At 45.6% G+C, this 23041-nt stretch overlaps 1 protein-coding gene across 2 annotated transcripts in view; it reads right to left on the reverse strand.

The window, feature by feature from the left end:
* Positions 1 to 23041, reverse strand: part of SLC9A1 (solute carrier family 9 member A1) — a 115873-nt gene that overhangs the window by 84803 nt on the left and 8029 nt on the right. The window contains exon 1 of one of the 2 annotated variants that reach the window (XM_073563987.1): positions 1379 to 1424. The exons of the other annotated variant lie outside the window; for it this stretch is intronic. The gene's annotated coding sequence lies outside the window, so the exon portion shown is untranslated. Of the gene's footprint in view, positions 1 to 1378; positions 1425 to 23041 lie in introns of those variants that run through there. 2 annotated transcript variants of the gene reach the window in all.

The following is a 23041-nucleotide window of genomic DNA, read 5'->3' on the forward strand; positions in this document are numbered from 1 at the left end:
TTTGTCCATCCTCTTTTTTATGTTTGGTGTGGAATTACGGTATATCCAATTTGGCTTTAGGACAATTCTTTGTGTGTTTTTTCATTTAAGACAAATTAAATGAAGATAATAATACCAAAGAATTTGTGTTTGCGATCATTTTCAGGAAGAAACTGAGTATTATCTGACAGAATTGCAGGGGTGTCAATACTTTTGGCCACAACTATGTGGTTTGACTTAGGAATGCCCCTTTAACAGCTTGCGGACCACTCAGACTTTAAAAGGCTGGGGGTCTGTATATTACATATATTATACGTCACTGTATAGTCTCGGGCAGCTGCAGGAGTGGAAAGATAGTAGTCAGCCACAGCTGGACTCCCCCATAGAGAAGGCAGACGGTACAATACAACCTGTATTCTCTCGTGTAAAATAATCCAGGAAATCGTAAACCGACATGTGCACATATATTCCCCGTAAAAAACCTTATCCTTTATTAATATATTTTAAAAAATTCACCAACCCAGTGAGAAGGTATATACCCAGGTATACCAAAATTAGACCTAGCCTAACAGATACCCTACAATACAACTATAATGATCCCTACCTGACTGTGGAGGTTGGCACCCTATAAGAACGATTTTTTTTGGCGCCCCCCACTCAACGTAGGCTGTCCCTTGCTTCCCTATTACACCCTACCATACAGGTAGGAAAACAATATATAACAGAGAAGAGAGTCTTTAAACTAAAAAGGTATCTGGTAGATCATATAAAAAAAAACCTGATCCATGGTATTAACTCCATTCACAATACTCCAATGAGACAAAAAAGCCCCAAAACTGACCTGTTAATTCATAACATAATAAAGAGGCAGGTGTAACCAATCATGGCAATCAAATAACCAATCTCATACTGCAAAGAGACATATAACAATAGCACAATATTAAATGTTGGTTGGTTATCCAAGATGTTTAAGGCAAAAATTACTGTGGCTCAAATTCACCAAACACTAGATAACAGCCTATACACCATGCCCACAAAGCAGTAAACCAATCACAGGTGCATAAATAGTCTCACAATAGTAACTGCAGCACTATTCAGTTCATACAAAACAGACAATATACTTAAATCAATGCCATATTAGTTCTCAATAGATAAAAATTCCCATGGAGTAACTTATCATGGTTCAGATGCACCCCGACGAGTTTCCCCGTCAATAGCTTGGTACATCAGGTTACACAGATGTAGATGCCAGATGCCATTATGCATGATGACATACAGCAACAACTGGACTTAAATAACCACCCGGAATAGAATGCGCCCCAATAGGCTCCGCCCAACCAATCGCTGGCGGAAAATTACCAGGCCATAGGCTATGCTGCGATATAGATCAGGATCTCACCCTTCACATGTGGACCGCTGCCTCATTTCCGGTATACTGAAACATGTGTCCTAATCTCCGGGGCTGGGGAGGCTGCGTTCCAAGCTGTGGAGCGAACACATCATTTCCGTCCCGCCCTTTACCTAGTGCATCCTGAGCCCGGCATACAGGCATCACATCCTGTTTATAGTTATGGGATGTCTGATGGTCAGGTGATGCGCGCTCCAGAGCGCCGTGCATTCAAAATATTGTACAGCGCTGCCTACCAGGGACAAACAAACACATTTTTGAGCATTAGATCCAAAAACAGCATAGCAAAAGATATTTAAACAAATCAAATAAAATAAAAAACGATATCAATGAATAACCCATAAATAGGGACATGTAAAAACATGTACATAATATGCAGTTTTAATCATAGCAAGCCATCAATATTTGCAGAAGACGACGCAAAAACACATGTATATTCAAATGAAGCATGCATAAGATAAGCCTCATTCAACCCCTTAGGGGAGAGAGATTGCAACCTGAATATCCATTCAGCCTCTCGTTTCAACATCAACCTATCAAGGTCTCCCCCTTTAATTTTAGGTTTCACCAGCTCCACCATAGTAAAAATTATATCGGTCAATCGACCAGCATGCATTTTGTTAGGCTTTGTGCCCACGTTGCTTTTTTAAGCGTTTCTGCAGCGCTTTTAGACAAGCGTTTCTGCTGCGGAAACGCTTAAGAAAAGCATCCAATGTAATCATAATGGAATCCGCACATGTTGTCCTAATGGTGCGTTGTTTTCCGCTGCAGAAACGCTTAGCAGAAAAAAATGCAGCATGTTCATTAATTTTGCAGAAACGCACGCGTTCCCGCATACATTCAGGTATGTTGCAAAAACACATAGGAAAACGCATGCAAAAACGCTTAACAAAAGCATCAAAACACTTACAAAAGCGCTTCATAAAACGCATGTGTTTTCCCGCGAAGAGGGTGTGCGTTTCCGCTCAGGAATATTCTGCATGAAAAACGCTACGTGGGCACATAGCCTTAATGTGGCGAGCCACTGGTGTAGCTCTCTTGTTCTTTATATGACTGCGGTGTTCACCCACCCTCACCCTTAATTCCCTCTGTTTTTCCAACATAGTCCATAGGACAGGTACAGATAGCCTTATACACCATACCCATGGACCTACAATTACCGAAATCTCTGGTGGGAAAACAACCTGCCATTGGCCGCACTACAAAAGCTCTTCCCATGAAACATCATACTGCATCTAGAGCAATTACCACACCTATAGAACCCCAAAGGTCTTCTGTCAAGCCAAGAACCAATCCTAGCTGGTCTCTGATATAGACTATGGACCAAACGGTTCCCAATCGATCGACCCCTCCTGTATGTAACACTTGGTTTAGGCGAGATAAATTTGCTAACATTTGGGTCCGCTAAAAGAACCCCCCAGTGCTTTCTGAAAACCTGATAGACCCTCTCGGACTGCCCATCAAATGTTCCAATGAATCTAACAAGATTCCCCTGCTCCTTCATCTGCACCTGATTCTTATTGAGAAAGGTTTGTCTGTCAACAGAGAAGGCCTCATTCAGGGGTCCATCCAAGGCACTACATGGATACCCTCTCCTCCTGAAACTACTGTAGAGATCCCTAGATGGCCATCTAAAAGGTACCTATGTCTGAACAGTTCCTTCTAATCCGAAGGAACTGCCCCTTCGGTATCCCTTTCTTCAGGGGGGTTGGATAATGACTAGTCCATCTAAGACGACTATTGGTAGCAGTGGGTTTCCTATAAGTGCAAGTACTTATTCTCCAATCATCCTCTTTCGTGATAGTCAAATCCAAAAAAATTAATGCTTTGCGTATGACATTCTGAGGTGAAACTCAGATCAATTGCATTATTGTTGATAAACCGGGTGAATCACTCCTCTGGGCCAGACCAGAAGACCAATAGGGCTGTGGAGTCGGAGTCGGAGTCGGAGTCGGTGCTCATTTTGGTGGAGTCGGAGTTGGAATAAAATGGACCGACTCCTAAAATATATAATAAATTGGGTACAGTAATTCAATGCAGGATGTGCTGAATATTTTTTCATAGGAGTTTGGGAAAGTTATGAAATGTCCTATAAATGGCTGTTCTATTCCTGATCTAAGGCTACATTCACACACAGCGTTTTTCCTGTGTTTTTTGAGGATACGTTTTTCAGCTGCAAAAGCTGATCATCTTTTTAAAAAACTGCATCACCTGAAAGGTTTTTGAGCTCATAGATAATGTTTTCAATAGCAAAAGCAGATTAGAAATCTGCTCTATCTATCCATTTATCCATATCTGTCTATCCATATCGTATCTGTACCAAAAAGAATGAAAACCGGGTAGTACACCAATATATATTCTGTTCTATCTAAATATCTTGATTATTGGATCATAAAAATGATTAAATGTCTGAGGTTCACATTGTACTACAATAAATTTTTCACTTAAATATAAGCAATGTGTGTGGGAGTCGGAGTCGTGGAGTCGGAGTTGGAGTCGGTGTAAGGGAAATTGAGGAGTCGGAGTCACAGGTTTGGCTTACCGACTCCACAGCCCTGCCAATATGTCATCGATATATCTGCCCCAGAGGGAGATATGAGGACTCCACCAACCTTCAACTTCCCTCCAAAAAAATATGGGTTTCCTCCCACCAGCTCAGGAAGATATTAGCATACGTGGGAGCACAGAGGCTCCCCATCGCAGTCCCACTGAGCTGGTGGAAGTTCTTGTTATCAAACAGCAAGTAGCTATGAGTGAGAGTAAACCGTAGGAGCCCCTCCACAAATGCATTGTGCTCACGGCATTCCACCGTTCTAGTCTTCAAGAAGTGAACGACAGCTTTGATGCCAAAATCACGAGGGATACTACTATATAGTGCCTCCATGTCAATTAAGGCCACCAACGTGTTGGGCTCCACAGTTATCCCCTCCAGAATACACAAAAGATGGGAAGTATCAAGTACATACGAGGGCAGAGACACAACAAAGGGTCTAAGGCATAAAAGGTTGGTACCATATTACTGGATTATTCAGTACCATAAATCATCGCAATAGATGACACATTTTTAGGTATACCGGATGATCCATAAAGTCCAGATTTTCACCCTTATCGGATGCTTTTATAACAAGATCCCTATTCTTTTCAAGATTCTCAAGAGCCCATCTTTCTCCACAGAAGAGATTAGATGAATCCTGCTGGTTTTTACATGGGATCTTACATAAATCAGCCTCCACCAACTTAATAAAAATGTCCACACTCGTGGTTTCAGTGATGGGTGGCATTCTGGTACTTGTAAAGGGACCCTTACCTCTATGCTGGGTATTTTCATTCAAGAGACTTGTTAGGGCCTGGAAACCCACTAGATCCTCCTCAGATAATCTCAATCTTTTGTATTGTTCAAGATCATGCTTCTGAAAAAAAGAGCTCTCGTCATATGTACCCTCAGCAGGATTCATCTAATCTCTCCTGTGGAGAAAGACGGGCCCTTGAGAACCTTAAAAAGAATAGGGATCTTGGTATAAAAGCATCCGATAAGGGTGGAAATCTGGTCCTTATGGATCATCCGGTATACCTAAAAATGTGTCATCTATTGTTATATGATTCCAACACATATGAGATTTTACAGGGGGATCCAACTCAGCTCTATAAGGGGAGATTAATAGAGATCTTGGATGGGGCAAGGGACAGGGGCCTTTTATCAGAGAATGAGTTTAAATTTATGGTACCGAATAATCCAGTAACACCAGCCTTTTATGCATATCCCAACGTACATAAGGGCTTGGAACCGTTAAAAGGTCGCCCTATCGTCTCAGGGATTGATTCTGTACCACAGAACTCTGGTATATATTTGGATTGGATACTTAGACTCTTTGTTGTGTCTCTGCCCTCGTATGTACATGATACTTCCCATCTTGTGTATTCTGGAGGGGATAACTGTGGAAGCCAACACGATGGTGGCCTCAATCGACGTGGAGGCACTATATAGTAGTATCCCACATGATTTTGGCATCAAAGCTGTCGTTCACTTCTTGAAGACAAGAAGAGGTGGAATGCCATGAGCACAATGCATTTGTGGAGGGGCTCCTACGGTTCAATCTCACTCATAACTACTTCCTGTTTGATAACAAGTACTTCAACCAGCTGAGGGGGACTGCGATGGGGAGCCCCTGTGCTCCCATGTACACTAATATCTTCCTGGGCTGGTGGGAGGAAACCCAAATTTTTTTTTGGGGGGGGGGGGGGGGGGGGGGAGTTGAAGGTTGGTGGAGTCCTCATAATCTCCCTCTGGGCTAGATATATCGATGACATATTGGTCTTCTTGTCTGGCCCAGAGGAGGGATTCACCCGTTTTATTTAAAATATCAACAATAATGCAATTGATCTAAGTTTCACCTCAGAATGTCATACGCAAAGCATTAATTTTTTGGATTTGACCATCACGAAAGAGGATGATGGGAGAGTAAGTACTTGCACTTATAGGAAACCCACTGCGACCAATAATCTTCTTAGATGGACTAGTCATCATCCAACCCCCCTGAAGAAAGGGATACCGAAGGAGCAGTTCCTTCGGATTAGAAGGAACTGTTCAGACATGGGTACCTTTTAGAAGGCCATCTAGGGATCTCTACAGTAGATTCAGGAGGAGAGGGTATCCATGTAGTGCCTTGGATGGACCTCTGAATGAGGCCTTCTCTGTTGACAGACAAACCCTTCTCAATAAGTATCAGGTGCGAATGAAGGAGCAGGGGAATCTTGTTAGATTCATTGGAACATTTGATAGGCAGTCCGAGAAGGACTATCAGTGTTAGGTGTCGGATTCCTGCCTCTGCACAGGAGGAATCTCTAGCCTTGCCTTCTGCGGTCTCCCAATCAGTCCCAGGCACAGTGGAGCTGTCATGATCTGCTGAGTTCGTGGGATTAGGTAGTTTAGAGGTTAATCTGGACAGCCTCACTCAGATTCTGGAAGGCTTTTTATAGCCTCATTGTGGGCTCACTCCTTGTCGCTTATACTCAGACCCTTGGCCGAGTGTGTGACTGTGATACTTTATGCTTGCTTGGTTTTGATCCGGTTCTGTCCCTGTTACAAGTTCTGCCTGTTCCTTTTGTACAGCTCTTCTATTCCTGTGTATGACTCTTTTGCCTTGGACCTGACTACTCTCTGACTGCCTCCCTTGTACTGTGTTGCTATCTCTGTGTATGATTCATTGCTTACGTTTTGACTATTCTCTGCTTGTCCCTCTGGTACCGCGACGTCCTCCCCGTGTATGACCCCCGCTTGTCTGACCTGAGTTTCCCTAACCTTTGCTCCAGGATTCCTGTAATAGAACCCTATCGTGCAGCAGGACGCTAAGCCACGCCCCCTGTGGTCACATGATCGTAGGTCCTTGTGCTGCTAAACTACTTTCAGTGTCGCAGGTCCTGTTGTCTGGACTTTCCCTGCAGTATCGGACCCCGGGTCCTCCCGTAGTCTGGGTGAGTTACCCTGTTCAGCCGCGGCAGTCCGCCGGCGTTGACAGGATTCTCAGGAGGAGCCTGCTCAGCAAAGACGTCATACCCAGCGTCTTGCTCAGGCTAGTGCGGTCAGGTTGGTGGCTACTGCCACCTCTGGGTCTGCTTTGGCAATCTGCACTAGCCAGCAGCGAGCAACTCCAGAGGCCAAGTCCTTTTTGCAGCCTTCTGAGCATGCCCGTGGGACGGTCACATACTCAGGTCCTCCTCCAGCTCGGATTTGACCATCAGGAAAGTCCCGGAAGGACGCGGCTATAAAAGGTTTGCATGGCCGCTCGGCCATACGCTAGTATAGTCTGTAATTTGTAGTAGTATGTGTGATGATGGATGCTTCTGAACTGCTGACTGACTCATCATGAAACCCCTTCCCTCTGAAATGCATGTTGGTAGGGTTTAGTCTCAAGTCAGCGCCGAGCAGTGGCACTGCCTAGCGCCGCAGTGCTTCCGGCTCCCATCACGTTAGCGCCAGTGTGCGCCACGCTACATTAGGCACTACGGTACCACACGTTCAGCGATATCAGTCAGAGCGGTGCCGTGCGCCATTAATGCGCTTTCCAGACCAAAGCTTAGGCTGGTTAGTGGCGTCCGCCAGAGCTGCGCTGTAAGTACTATGTGCGGTATTCTTTTATCAGCTGCACCCTGTGTCTGTTAACAGGGCACAGCGTTTAGTAAGGGTCTCCCCCTGGCGTCGCAGTTGCGGCACTGAATGCTAGTGGAACTAGAGCGACTAACCCCTTGTCCTTAGGGAAGGCTCCTGTGACCAAGACACTAGCATTCACTCTGCGGTATCGCGGCCCTGTGAAGCAACAGGGTCCGCCTCCTATTCACCGGGCGAAGTTAATCCGAGTGTTTGCTATACCGCCAGTTTCTATCCGCCATTACCGAGCAGCAGTCTACCATCTCTGCACGGTGGACCCCGGGCTGCGAACGCACCTCATTACCATCTTTTATTATTTGGTGCGTTCCGCCAGCCCTAACAATCACTTTCTCAAAAAGCACTGGGGGGGGGGGGAGATCTTTTAGCGGACCCAAATGTTAGCAAGTTTCTCGCCTAAGGTTACTTTCACACTTGCGTTTTTTGCGCTGCGCTGTGTGCGCAGTGCAAACGCGCATAAAAAACGCATCATGCATTTTGTTTTTTGCGCATGGTTTTTTCCAAAAAAAAGCATGCTTTTTTGCGCTGACGTGCGCATTACCATGCGCACGTCAGCGCACCCATAGACTGTTTTTGGGTGAATTTCGTGCGCATTGTGTGTGCATGCGTTTTTTTGAGACAGGTCGGGCGCACAAAAAATGCAACAGGATGCATTTTATGCGCCCGGGCGCACACTACAAAAAACGCATGCGCATACAAACGCGTACAAACGCATGACTATGCGCACCCATGTTAAGTATAGGGGTAAAACGCATGCGCATTTATGCGCAAAAATGCAGCGCAAAAAAACGCAAGTGTGAAACCAGCCTAAACCAAGTGTTGCATACAGGGGGGGTCGATCGATTGGGGACCGTTTGGTCCAAAGTCTATATCAGAGACCAGCTAGGATTGGTTCGTGGCTTGACAGAAGCCCTTTGGGGTTCTATAGGTGTGGTAATTGCTCTAGATGCAGTATGATGTCTCAAGGGAAGAGCTTTTGTAGTGCGGCCAATGGCAGGTTGTTTTCCATCAGAGATTTCGGTAATTGTAGGTCCATGGGTATGGTGTATACGGCTACCCGTACCTGTCCTATGGACGATGTTGGAAAAACAGAGGGAATTAAGGGTGAGGGTGGGTGAACTCCGCAGTGATATAAAGAACGAGAGATACACCAGTGGCTCGCCACATTAACGAAATGCATGCTGGTCGATTGACCGATATAACTTTTAGGCTATGTGCACACGCTGCGGATCCGCAGAGTTTCTGGCCCTGCGGGTCCGCAGCAGTTTCTGCTGTGTTGTACAGTACCATTGTTTCCAATGGTAAAACCAAAAACGCTGTGCATATGCTGCGGGTTACAATCTGCAGCATGTCAGTTCTTTGTGCGGAATTCGCTGCGGTGTGAAACCGCAGGGCTAAACCGCAGGACTTTTGACCTGTGGATTTTTACAAATCCGCTGGGAAAAATATGCAGCTCTCCAAACTACGTGTGCACATAGCCTTACTATGGTGGAGGTGGTGAAACCTAAAATTAGAGGGGGGGGACCTTGATAGGTTGATGTTGAAACGAGAGGCTGAATGGATATTGAGGTTGCAATCTCTCTCCCCTAAGGGGTTGAATGAGTGCTTATCTTATGCATGCTTCATTTGAATATACAGTCATGGCCAAAAGTTTAGAGAATGACACAAATATTAATTTTTACAAAGTCTACTGCTTCATTTTTTCTAATGGCAATTTGCATACACTCCAGAATGTTATAAAGAGTGATGAGCTTAACAGCAATTACTTGCAAAGTCAATATTTGCCTAGAAAATTTACTTTATCCCCCAAAACACATTTCAACATCATTGCAGCCCTGCCTTAAAAGGACCAGCTAACATCGTTTGAGTGATTGCTCCATTAACAAAGGTGTGGGTGTTGATGAGGACAGGGCTGGAGATCAATCTGTCATGATTAAGAATGACACCACTGGACACTTTAAAAGGAGGCTGGTGCTTGGCATCATTGTTTCTCTTCTGTTAACCATGGTTATCTCTAAAGAAACACGTGCAGTCATCATTGCACAAAAATGGCCTAACAGGGAAGAGTATCGCAGCTAGAAAGATTGCACCTCAGTCAACAATCTATCGCATCATCAAGAACTTCAAGGAGAGAGGTTCCCTTGTTGCCAAAAAGGCTCCAGGGCGCCCAAGAAAGACCAGCAAGCGCCAGGACCGTCTCTTAAAAGTGTTTCAGCTGCGGGATCGGGCTACCAGCAGTGCAGAGCTTGCTCAGGAATGGCAGCAGGCAGGTGTGAGTGCATCTGCACGCACTGTGAGGCGGAGACTCTTGGAGCAAGGCCTGGTCTCAAGGAGGGCAGCAAAGAAGCCACTTCTCTCCAGAAAAAACATCATGGACAGACATAATCTGCAAGAGGTACAGGGAGTGGACTGCTGAGGACTGGGGTAAAGTCATTTTCTCTGATGAATCCCCTTTTCGATTGTTTGGGACATCTGGAAAACGGCTTATTCGGAGAAGACCAGGTGAGCGCTACCACCAGTCTTGTCTCATGCCAACTGTCAAGCATCCTGAAACCATTCATGTGTGGGGTGGCTTCTCAGCCAAGGGAATGGGCTCTCTCTCACACTTGCCTAAAAACACAGCCATGAATAAAGAATGGTACCAGAATGTCCTCCAAGAGCAACTTCTACCAACCGTCCAAGAGCAGTTTGGCGATCAACAATGCCTTTTTCAACATGATAGAGCACCTTGCCATAAAGCAAAGGTGATAACTAAATGGCTCAGGGAACAAAACAGAGATTTTGGGACCATGGCCTGGAAACTCCGCAGATCTTAATCCCATTGAGAACTTGTGGTCAATCATCAAGAGACGGGTGGACAAACAAAAACCTTCAAATTCAGACAAAATAAAAGCATTGATTTTGCAAGAATGGACTGCTATCAGTCAGGATTTGATCCAGAAGTTAATTGAGAGCATGCCAGGGAGAATTGCTGAGGTCCTGAAGAAGAAGGGTCAACACTGCAAATATTGACTTGCTGCATTAACTCATTCTAACTGTCAATATAACCTTTTGTTACTCATAATATGATTGCAATTATATTTCTGTATGTGATAAAAACATCTGACAAACACACAAAAACCAGAGGGCAGCAGATCATGTGAAAATATAATATTTGTGTCATTCTCTAAACTTTTGGCCATGACTGTACATGGGTTTTTGCGTCTTCTTCTGGAAATATTGATGGCTTGCTATGATAAAAACAGCATATTATGTACATGTTTTACATGCCCCTATTTATGGGTTATTCATTGATATTGTTTTTTATTTTGTTATTTGATTTGTTTAAATATATTTTGCTATGCTGTTTTTGGATCTAATGCTCAAAAATATATAATGTTTATTGTGTTTGTCCCTGGTAGGCAGCACTGTGCAATATTTTGAATGCACGGCGCTTTGCAGCGCATCACATGACCATCAGACATCCCATAAGTATAAACAGGATGTGATGCCTGTATGCCGGGCTCTGGATGCACTAGGTATCCGGAAAGGGCAGGACGGAAACGATGTATTCGCTCCACAGCTTGGAACGCAGGGCACTTCCGGTTGAGCGATTTTTTTTCAGCCCCGGAGATTAGGACACATGCTTCAATATACCGGAAATGAGGTGGCGGTCCACATGTGAAGGGTGAGAACCTGATTTATTTATATCGCAGCATAGCCTATGACCGGTAATTTTCCGCCAGCGATTGAGTGGGCGGAGCCTATTGGGGGCGCATTCCATTCTGGGTGGTTATTTAAGTCCACTTGTTGCTGTATGTCATCATGCATAATGGCATCCGGCATCTACATCTGTGTAACCTGATGAACCAAGCTATTGATGGGGAAACGAGTCAGGGTGCACCTGAACCATGATAATTTACTCCATGGGAATTTTTATCTATTGAGAACTAATATGGCATTGATTTAAGTATATTGTCTGTTTTGTATGAACTGAATAGTGCTGCAGTTACTATTGTGAGACTATTTATGCACCCGTGATTGGTTTACTGCTTTGTGGGCATGGTGTATAGGCTGTTATCTAGTGTTTGGTGAATTTGAGCCACAGTAATTTTTGCCTTAAACATCTTGGATAACCAACCAACATTTAATATTGTGCTATTGTTATATGTCTCTTTGCAGTATGAGATATTGAGATTGGTTATTTGATTGCCATGATTGGATACACCTGCCTCTATTTATCACTAGCTGAAGAGCCCGGCGTTGCCTGGGCATAGTAACCAACTGTGGTTAGTTATAACAAATTATAATGATTATATTGCCCATAAAAAACCGTGCATCTAATCCTATCCTGTGTGATACTGCCTGCTGAGCCGTGTATCTATTCCTATCCTGTGTGATACTGACTGCTGAGCTGTGTATCTAATACTATTCTGTGTGATACTGTGTGCCGAGCCGTGTATCTAATACTATTCTGTGTGATACCGTGTGCCGAGCCGTGTATCTAATACTATTCTGTGTGATACTGTGTGCTGAGCCGTGTATCTAATCCTATCCTGTGTGATACTGCCTGCTGAGTCATGTGTCTAATCCTCTGTGTGATACTGACTGCTGAGCTGTGTATCCAATCCTATCCTGTGTGATACTGACTGCTGAGCCGTGTATCCAATCCTATCCTGTGTGATACTGGGCTCCCCCTGCAGTCTGTGTCAGAGGGTGGTCTGTGTTGGCACGGAAATAAATTGTGTTATTTCCAGCTTTACAGAAGGACGATAACACCATAGAAATGATAATAGACCTCAGTTACCACAACTGTCTACAAAGAAAACTGTTGCTGATAGCAACCAATCACAGCTCATTTTTCATCTTTTAAACAGCTCTGGGACAGCGTGGCGAGTTTTGAGTGGCGACTTTTGTGTTTCGACTTTTATGTGGCGAGGTTGGTGTATGTGTGGTGAAATGTGTGCTGAGGGTGGTATATGTGTTGAAGCACGTGGTAGCATGTGGCGCATTTTGTGTGTTCATATCCCCGTGTGTGGTGAGTATCCCATGTCAGGGACATTAGCAACTGTACGGTATATACTCTTTGGCGCCATCGCTCTCATTCTTTAAGTCCCCCTTGTTCACATCTGGCAGCTGTCAATTTGCCTCCAACACTTTTCCTTTCACTTTTTCCCCATTATGTAGATAGGGGCAAAATTGTTTGGTGAATTAAAACGCGCGGGGTTAAAATTTCGCCACACAACATAGCCTATGACGCTCTCAGGGGTCCAGTTGTGTGACTGCAAAATTTTGTGGCTGTAGCTGCGACGGTGCGGATGCCAATCCCGGACATACATACACACATTGAGCTTTATATATTAGATGTTATGACTGAACAGGTCAGTTTGGGGGCTTTTTTGTATCATTGTGAATGGAGTTAATACCATGGATCAGGTTTTTTTGATTATGACCTACCAGATACCTTTTTAGTTTAAAGACTCTCTTCATCTCGATTATACACGGGTATTACATACCTGATAATGTGTTTTTTCATGAGACATGACGGCACCACGAGAGGGGATCCGCCCAGCAAGGACAGGAAACCTTCAAGATAAAAGGGGCGGCTCCTCTCGCCGCATCAGTTGTTTTACAGAGCACGAGAGGAACTCCGCAGGTTAGTGTGCACATAAATAATACATCCTTTACACTACTAAATTTCCAACACAAAGGGAGTGTATAATGCTAATAATGCACCCAACTAATGACGTGATCAATAGGGAGGGAAAATAAGGGTGCAGTCATGTCTCATGAAAAAACACATTACCAGGTATGTAATACCCGTGTTTTTCCATTCTACATGACAGCACCACGAGAGAGTTACAGAGATTTGTATTATCTTTAGGGAGGGATCACTGCTTGTAACACTCTTCTCCCGAATGTGAGTTCAGAGGTAGCAGATAGGTCTAATCTGTAATGTTTGAAAAAGGTAGACGGAGAGGACCAAGTGGCTGCCTTACAGATTTGGTCGATGGAGGAGTCAGCTCTCTCCGCCCAGGACGTCGCCATGGCCCTCGTAGAGTGGGCTTTTAGGCCTTCTGGAACCGCCCTGCCTGCACTACTATACGCTAGCATGATGGCCTCTCTCACCCATCTAGCTATAGTCTGCTTAGGTTTAAGGCCTTTTCTTGCCCCCTGGTATGAGACAAATAAGGCCCTCTGTTTTCTCCAAGGTTTTGTCATCTCTAAATACTGTAGGATACATCTCCTAACGTCTAAGCAATGAAGTCTCTCCTCCTTCTGGTTACCGGGGTTAGGACAAAAGGATGGTAAGACTATCTCCTGAGCCCTGTAGAATTTCGACACTACCTTAGGGAGGTATGCTGGGTCTAATTTTAACACAACCCTATCGTCCATGACCAGAGTGTATGGCGGGTCTGCTGACAGTGCGTGTAAGTCTCCGACCCTACGGGCCGATGTGAGTGCCACTAATAAGGCTGTCTTTAAAGTTAACACCTTATCTGATGCTGTGTTTAGCAGTTCAAATGGACTTTGTCAGAGATGATAGGACTAAATTTAGATCCCAGGGAGGAGGCCTAGGAGACGGGACAGAGTCAGCTCTAGTACAGGCCCGGATAAACCTGGCCACCCATCTATTGTTTGCCAGGTCATAGTTGAATAAGGCTGCCAGGGCTGAAATGTGAACTTTGAGGGTGCTGACAGCTAACCCCTTCTGCAGAAACTCCAGTACTGCCTCTACCGGTACTTCTCCCTCCCGTATCGGGCCTGAGGTAGATAAAAATTTCCTCCATATCCTTCCATAAATTTTCTTAGTCACTGGTTTTCTGCTATTGAATAAGGTGGATACTAACCCCGCTGAGAAACCTTTTTTCTCTAACAGTGACCTTTCAAATTCCAGGCTGTCAAATGCAGCCCGGACTTCAGAGGGTGATTGAAGGGACCCTGTGTTAGCAAGTCGTGATCCTCTGGGAGCACCCATGGGTCAGTCACCGACATCACTCTCAGCCAGTAGAACCACGGTCTCTTCGGCCAAAAAGGAGCTATCATAATTACTCTGGCTTGGTCCTCCCTGATCTTCCTCAGAACTGCTGGAATGAGGCATTTTGGAGGGAAAGCGTACATGAGACCTGGTGTCCACTTTATAATGAAGGCGTCTACTGCCAATGGCCTGTCTGCTGGACTTAGGGAGCAGAATTTTTGAACCTTCTTGTTGGTTTTTGAGGCGAAGAGATCTATGATGGGTTTCCCCCACATATGCACAATCCGTTGAAAAATGGACTCTTTTAGGCACCATTCTCCTTGCCTCAGGTGGTTCCTGCTCAGAAAGTCTGCCTTCAGGTTGTCTACGCCTCGAATATGCATGGCCGATAATGAAAGGAACTGGTGTTCTGCTAGAGTCATGATCCTTCTTGCTATTCACATCAGGGACCGAGAACGGGTGCCCCCCTGGTGATTCACATATGCAACTGCTGTACGGTTGTCTGATAGGACTCTCACGTGATGTCCTCTTAGGTGTGTCAACATTCCTTCCAGCGCCCTTTCGATGGCTAGTAGCTCCCACTCATTTGAGGATAGATTTCTTTCCTCCTGGACCCAGGGATCCTGGAGCCATACTGTGTCTAGATGGGCTCCCCAGCCCCAAGGACTGGCATCTGTTGTGACTACTCTGGAGGCTGTGTATGTCCAGGGCACTCCTCTTGGAGAGGACTCTATCTGTAACCACCACTTGAGTGACTGGAGTACAGGGTCCGGGAGGGTGAGCTTCTGCTCTAACTGCCCCTGAAGCCTCAGGTCGTTTTGCAGAACACACCATTGAAGTTCTCGTGTGTGAAACTGGGCCCATTTTACTGCTGGCATGCAGGAGGTTAGGGACCCCAACACTGACATGGCCCTTCTCAGAGTCATTTCTTTTTTTTTTTTAATGTTGCCATGATTAGATTTTTGATCTTTTCTTTCTCCTCTGGGAGGTGACACTCCTGTACCACCAAGTCCATTGTTAAGCCCAAAAAATTCTGGATCATTGCTGGTACCATTTGGATTTTTTGAGGTTCAGTTGCCAACCCAGGGTCTGTAGTGTCTCCATCTCTATTTTGACTTGTTCCTGACAGCGAGAGAAATTTCTTCCCACTATCAAAAAGTCGTCCAGATATGGTATCACCAGAGAGTCTTTTTCCCTGAGATGCGCTGTGACCTCTGCAATTAATTTTGTGAAGACTCGGGGGGCTATCGCTACACCAAAGGGCAGAGCCCTGTATTGAAAGTGACGCCACTGAGACCTTATCTGGACCTCCACTCTGAGATATTTGCGGTCTTGTTGCCGGATCGGGACATGATAGTAAGCATCCTTGAGATCCAGGACTGCCATGTAGCACTGAGGATAGAGAAGCTTCACCGCTGACCTTATTGTTTCCATCTTGAATGATGGAACTATCAGATATTTGTTGAGGCCTTTCAAATTTATAATCGTCCTCCAGGAATTGTCTGGCTTTTTTATAAGAAATAGGGGGAGTAGAGCCCTTCATTCTTCTCTTTTTCAAAACATGTTTTTCTAGAAGTGATAATACTTCTCCTTCCAGACTTTCTTGTTTTTCTTGAGATGACTGTACTGGAGTCTGCATGTATCTTCGTGGCGGCCAGGGGTGGAATCTTAATTCCAGACCCGACCCTACTATCTGTCGGATCCAGGTACTGGATGAGATCCTCTCCCAGGCAGGGAGGAAGTGAGAGAGCCTTCCCCCCACCTGAGAAGGATCGTCACTGGGAGGGTTTTTTGGCGTCTTTGGAGGGCTTGCCGAAATAGAAGCCTCTCCCACCTCTAGCTCGCTTGTCAGAATTGTTTCTGTCTCAATCCCTGTACTGCTGTCTTCTAAATTTTCGGCCCTTCTGAAAGGAGCGCCGAAAGGCCTGAAATGGCTGTTTTGGGAAATTCTTTTTGTCGCCGGCTTTCTCCAACACGTCAACCAATGCCGGTCCAAACAGGAAATTTTCCTCACATGGCAGAGAGCAGAGTTTCACCTTTGCCCGAGTGTCTCCCAGCCAGCATTTGAGCCATACTGCCCGGCGTCCTACAATGATTAAGGCCGCTGACTTTGCTGGTAGCCTGGCTGAATCTGCTGAAGCTTCAGCGAGAAAGACTGCCGCTGCTCTGATGGCCAGCAATGCTTCCAGAATAGATTCCCTGGGGACTCCTTGCTCTAGCTGGTCTTCCAGGTTGTCCACCCATATTTTCAGGGACCTAGCCACACAAGTGGCCGCGATGGCGGGCCTTAGGGCCCCAGCCGAGGCCTCCCAGGCCGTTTTAAGACAATTGTCTGTCTTTCGGTCCAGAGGTTCTTTTAGAGAACCTAAATCCTCAAAGGGTAGGGAGGATTTCCTGGCGACTTGATATCGCTACATCAATTTTTGGAGCTCTATCCCAGGACGAGGATGCCTCTTCTTCAAATGGGTACCTCCTTTTTAGGGAATTGATTATCTGGGACTTCTTCTCTGGTTTTTCCCATTCCCGTCTTATGAGTCCTTCCAATTGTTCATTAATAGGGAAGGCTCTACGATTTTTCTTTTGTAGTCCACTAAACATGAGTTCCTGAGCTGTCTTTTTTGCTTGCTCATCTACCAGCCCCATGGTACACCGCATTGCTTTTATAAACTTATCTGTAGCTTCTACTGGGAATGCGTCTTCCTCGTCAGAACTATCTGAATAGCGGGTTTTATCTGAGTCCTCCTCTGACCCTGTGGAGTCCTCCTGAGAGACCACTGAGGGGCTGGATCAATCTCTAGTTTTGCTATCCATATCCGCTGATTGTAATGCCCTTACTGATTTGCAAACCTCTGTTTGAATTAGGGTTCTCAGACTGTCAGAGAATGATGGTGTCTCTTCCGCTACCATCTTGTTAATACAATCCTGGCACAACCTTTTATTCCAGGATGCTCCTAAGGGACTATTGCATAAAGGACATTCTTTTTAGTTTTTTCCCTACTCTTCTTAGGGACCTCCTATACTCCACCCCACCAATGTATGTAAAAGAGGGGAGAGAGGAGACAGAGAGAGAGAGAGAAAGAGAACAGACATTAGAGTGCTGGACTTTCTCGAAGCTCACTCACCACTCGGACGCTTCACAGAGCGGGTACCGGATCTGGAGGCTGACTGGTCTTCTCACTGTCTCCCAAAGAGACTAGGGACCCCTCCTTTTTGCGGCGACGATCCGCCCGTGCGCTGCCCTAGCGGCTCCCACTGCTGCTGCGGCGTGTCTGGCTCTTCTCTGAGCGCGACCGCCTCTCCTGCACCTCCTGGTGCGGCTGCAGGTGTTCTGGTGAAAGGCTTTCCACTGCCTAGCTGCTGCTGCCGTATTCTGACGAAAGCAGTCACGTCTAACCCAGTAATGGTTCAGTGACGCCCGCCAGTATTTACTGCTGAGTTTAAATATCAGTGTGTCTTTTTTTTGTAATTAGGCACCTGGTTGATCCCACCTGCCGGCCGCTTGCGCGCTATCATGCCTCTGATAATTAGCGCACGCTCCTTATGCCTTCTAGAAGAACGTGTCTGCGCGCACCCTGCTGTAACTAGTGCGCGCATACTGCTATGTGGCTGTTATCACGATCTTTCTGTGCACGCTCTCTGCCCTGCTGCTATCTCCCAGGCACCGCCGGCTCCACTTCCGGGTCGCACCTCATCTACTTCCTGTGCGCACTCCCGGCCTCTCCATGGGTTCCCCGGGAGTCCCCGCAGCTGCGGGTCTTAGTACCAGCGCGTGCCTCGCCTGCTGCTGCCCCCGGAGTGCCTTCTCAGCTCCGACCGCTGCGTGCCTTCGGGTGTCCCCATCAGCTGCGCGTACTGGCTTTTCCATTCCGGTGCGCCCGGTGCCTCGGCCTGTTCCTGGCGTTTCAGCGCCATGACCACCGCTGCCCCCTCCATACCTGCCTTCCGGATCTGGACATCGCCTGGAGGGATCAGTTACGCCACTGGTCACCACTGAGTTCTGCAGGTATTTCCCTCAGATGTTTTTTATGGCCCGGCATCCTAGACTCAACAGGGAGGGTACACCAATGTGGCCTCCGAGGAGTATTAATTCTGCCCGGGCACCGATGTGCCTCACGGGCTGCATTGCCACTGTGTGTCAACAGGGAGGGGCACAAAATGTGGCCTCCGAGGACTATCATGGGCATGTCGGCATCAGGGAGGGTACACGAACCGTGGTCTCCGAGGCATCCGCCTCACGGGCTGTGGCCATGCACTCGCTCAGGGGGGACATAGGAATATATGGCCCCCGAGGCGACTACCGGTACCTGGTGACGGGTGTAGCAGACCAGTGCCTGCCAGTAATCACCCGACCCAGGCATCCTCTTCTTTCTTCCAAATCTTCAAGAGGTTTTTCATCTTGAGGGTTCCCCATTGAGGACAGGAAACCAACTGATGCGGAGAGAGGAGCCGCCCCTTTTATATTGAAGGTTTCCTGTCCTCACTGGGCGGATCCCCTCTCGTGGTGCCGTCATGTAGAATGGAAAAATATTGCTTTCCCACCTGTATGGTAGGGTGTAACAAGGGAGCAAGGGACAGCCTACGTTGAGAGGGAGCGCCAAAAAAATCGTTCTTATAGGGTGCCAACCTCCACAGTCATGTAGGGATCATTATAGTTGTATTGCAGGTTATCTGTTAGGCTGGTCTAATTTTGGTATACCTGTGTGTGTATATATTTTCTCACTGGGTTGGTGAATTTTTTTAAAATATATTGATAAAAGGATAAGGTTTTTTACGGGGAATATATGTGCACATATAATACAATCTGACTTGGTGAACCCTGTGTACACAGCACAAGAGCGTCATCCTCCCGGCTTAGCATTCATGCAGGTATGAAATAGAAATGTCCACCAAACTACTGCAAATTAAGGTACAAGTGGACAGTGAGGCGGCACGATATAACTGGAATGGCAAACATATGAAATCACCATGTACTGTCAGAAGAAAACCAGAAACATCTGGCTCAGGGATAGGAAACAAAGGGTGGTTATTAATGGAGCACACTCGGACTGGGTCACGGTTAGCATGGGGTACCACAGGGGTCAGTTTTGGGCCTGCTTCTTTTTAACATAATTAATGACCTTGTAGGGGGCATAGAGAGTAGATTTTCAATATTTGCAGATGACACTAAACTCTGCAGGGTAATCAATACAGAGGAGGACAATTTTATATTACAGGAGGATTTATGTAAACTAGAAGCTTGGGCTGATAAATGGCAAATGAGCTTTAATGGGGATAAATGTAAGGTCATGCACTTGGGTAGAACGAATAAGATGTATAATTATGTGCTTAATTGTAAAACACTGGGCAAAACTGTCACTGAAAAATACCTGGGTGTATGGATGGACGACAAACTCACATTTAGTGGCCAGTGTCAGGCAGCTGCTGCAAAGGCAAATAAAATAATGGGATGCATTAAAAGAGGCATAGATGCTCATGAGGAGAAAATAATTTTACCTCTATATAAGTCACTAGTGCGACCACACTTAGAATACTGTGTACAGTTCTGGTCTCCGGTGTATAAGAAAGACATAGCTGAACTGGAGCGGGTGCAGAGAAGAGCGACCAAGGTTATTAGGGAACTGGGGGGGTCTGCAATACCAAGACAGGTTATTACACTTGGGGTTATTTAGTTTGGAGAATCGAAGGCTTATGGGGTGATCTTATTACAATGTATAAATATATGCGGGGACAGTACAAAGACCTTTCTAATGATCTTTTTACTCTAAAGGGGGTTTTACACATAGCGATATCGCTATAACGTCACCGATTTTGTGACGTTATAGCGATATCGCTAGCGATATCGCTATGTGTGATACTTACCTCAGACAGGCTCCCCCCCGCTGTCCATCTCTGATCACGCGAGAATGTCCATTTCTCATTGTCAGCTTCCTGCTGTGACGACGAGCGACACGTGGAGGCGGGCGGGAGGACGCCAGGATCGCTGTGTGTGAAAGGTGAGTATTGTGCGCTGCGTCGCTGCTGCATCGCTGTGAGGTCTGCCTGTGTGACAGCTCACTAGCGATCATTTAGTGATGCACCAGCGATCCTGACCGGGTCGGATCGCTGGTGCATTGGTAAATGTAAAAGGGCCTTTAGACCTGTGACGGGGACAAGGGGGCATCCTCTACATCTGGAGGAAAGAGGGTTTACGCATACTCACAAACGCGGATTCTTTACTGTAAGAGCAGTGAGACTATGTTACTCTCTGCCATATGATGTTGTAATGAGTGATTCCCTACTAAAATTTAAGAAGGGACTGGATGCCTTTCTTGAAAAATATAATATTACAGGGTATATACACTAGTTTCCTTAATATTACGTTGATCCAGGGAGCTAGTCTGATTGCCATATGTGGAGATGGGAAGGAATTTTTTTCCCCAATGTGAAGCTGTTTGCCACATGGGTTTTTTTTGCCCTCTTCTGGATCAACATGTTAGGGCAGGTTAGGACAGGATATGGGTTGAACTAGATGGACTTAAAGTCTCCCTTCAACCTTAATAACTACAGTATGTAGTTACTGATAATTCCCAAACTATTATAAATTGTTCACTGCTGCATAAAAGTGGTGAGGCAGACACATCAGGAACTGTTTACACACGTTATTCTAAGCTTCTTCTTCTAAAAGAGACACTATAATTAGGAAGTACACATCTTATTCCTACAGCTATAACAGGTATCCCTGATAACGATGGGCATGCTGTCCAGGATTCTCTAATCAGTCATGAAAAGAGGGAGCAGCACTGACACAGATCACCAAATAACCATTAGAAGAGAGTGGAAAACAGCAATGCAACCTTTTCTTGACATGGAGCACTGCTTTCCTTTTATAATCTTATGTTGTAAATATTATTTTATTTTATATAATTCTTAAATTAAAAAAAAAAAAAAGTTAGAAAAATTTAAAAAGTAGATGATGTGGGCAATATTCATTTGCAGCCAAATTCAGTAAGCATCGCTCAAGTACAGAGAAAGCTTTGCACAAAATGTCCCATTATCTACATTGCACACATTGGTCAACAAAAAAATCATGTTGAACTGTAAACTTTTAGGCTGAGTGCAGACGTACTTTTTGGCCCTGCGGATTTTTCCGCGCAGAATGGAAGAAATCCACAGATCAAATTACCTGCATTTTTCTTGCGGATTTCTTCCATTTTTCATGCGGTTTTCCATTGCGGTTTTCCCCCTGCAGATTTGGTGACAGGGGAGATGGAAAACCGCACAAAAGAAGTAACATGCTGCGGATTTTGTACCGCGAGAAAACCGCGCGGAAAAATCTGCAGCGTCTGCACAGCGTTTTTTTTTTTTACATTGATTTTAAGGCTACTGTACATCACAATGCAAAAATGCAACGTTTCTGCACGGTAAAATCCGCTGCAAATCTGCATCGTGTGCACACAGCCTTAGGCCGGGATCACACATGCGAGGAATAAGGCCGAGTCTCGCATGTTAATTCCCGGCACTGCCGCTGGCACCCAGGAGCGGAGCGTGCGGCTCCATGTATTGCTATGCGGCCACCCGCTCCGATCCGAGGGCCAGTGGCAGTACCGGGAATTAACATGCGAGACTCTGCCTTATTCCTCGCATGTGTGATCCCGACCTCAGGCTGTATTAAGCTCACACAAGCATACGTTCAGCCCAGGTGCACAATAAATGGTGTTTGTTTTAATTGGAACCTATTAGTGCTCATAGCCCCACTAAACCACCATCACGTCTCTACTTTGCGCTATTTTTGCATTCTAACCACCCAATCCTTGTGGCTTTGTGATTGTTACATACTTTCAAAATCAAGTTTTATTCTGCACTTGTGTTATGTAAATGTCTCAGGCCTCCCAGCACGTGCAAAGCGCTCCGATGAATCTGGGAGCGTACAGTCAGCTTCATTGCACATTTCGGAGGGAAAACGCCGCGTACATGCACAGCGATAATGTCGCTCTTGAAAATCATGTCAATTGCACACAGAGGATCATGCTCTAACTCGGGGGAATCAAAATCATAGCAGACTAATATTTGCATAGTACAAACGTAAAATAAAACCCGATTCTCTGATTCTAAAGTAGACCTGAAGTAGAGCTATGGTAGCGGCTTTGAGAGCTAGGGCCACTGACAGATTCCTTTAAGATATATATGTAAAAAACGGATGTCACGTGAATATCAAAAATAGACAACTGGCCCACAAAACTAGGATGTTACCATACACTGAACATTATAAAGGACGGAAAATTATTTTTTTCAGGACGCAAAACAGATGATTTTTCATACACTCATCTGAATCCAGCATTACAATTGCTCGGCACGTAAAGATTACTTGTATGAAAGGATTGACAGGTCAAGCCAACTGGTGGTCTGGGTACACATGCAGGTAAAGTTGAGCATATTTTGTAGGCCTCATTCAGACATCAGTTTTTCACTTGTCTGTTTCTTTGTGGACTGTGTATCCTCCAAAAAATCTTGGAGACAAGTCCATTTTTACCGGTATCATGGATGGAAAGTGCCA

This window comes from Dendrobates tinctorius, unplaced genomic scaffold (assembly GCF_039654945.1).
Source record: "Dendrobates tinctorius isolate UK_male_01 unplaced genomic scaffold, ASM3965494v1 ptg000015l, whole genome shotgun sequence".
Lineage (NCBI taxonomy): Eukaryota > Metazoa > Chordata > Amphibia > Anura > Dendrobatidae > Dendrobates > Dendrobates tinctorius.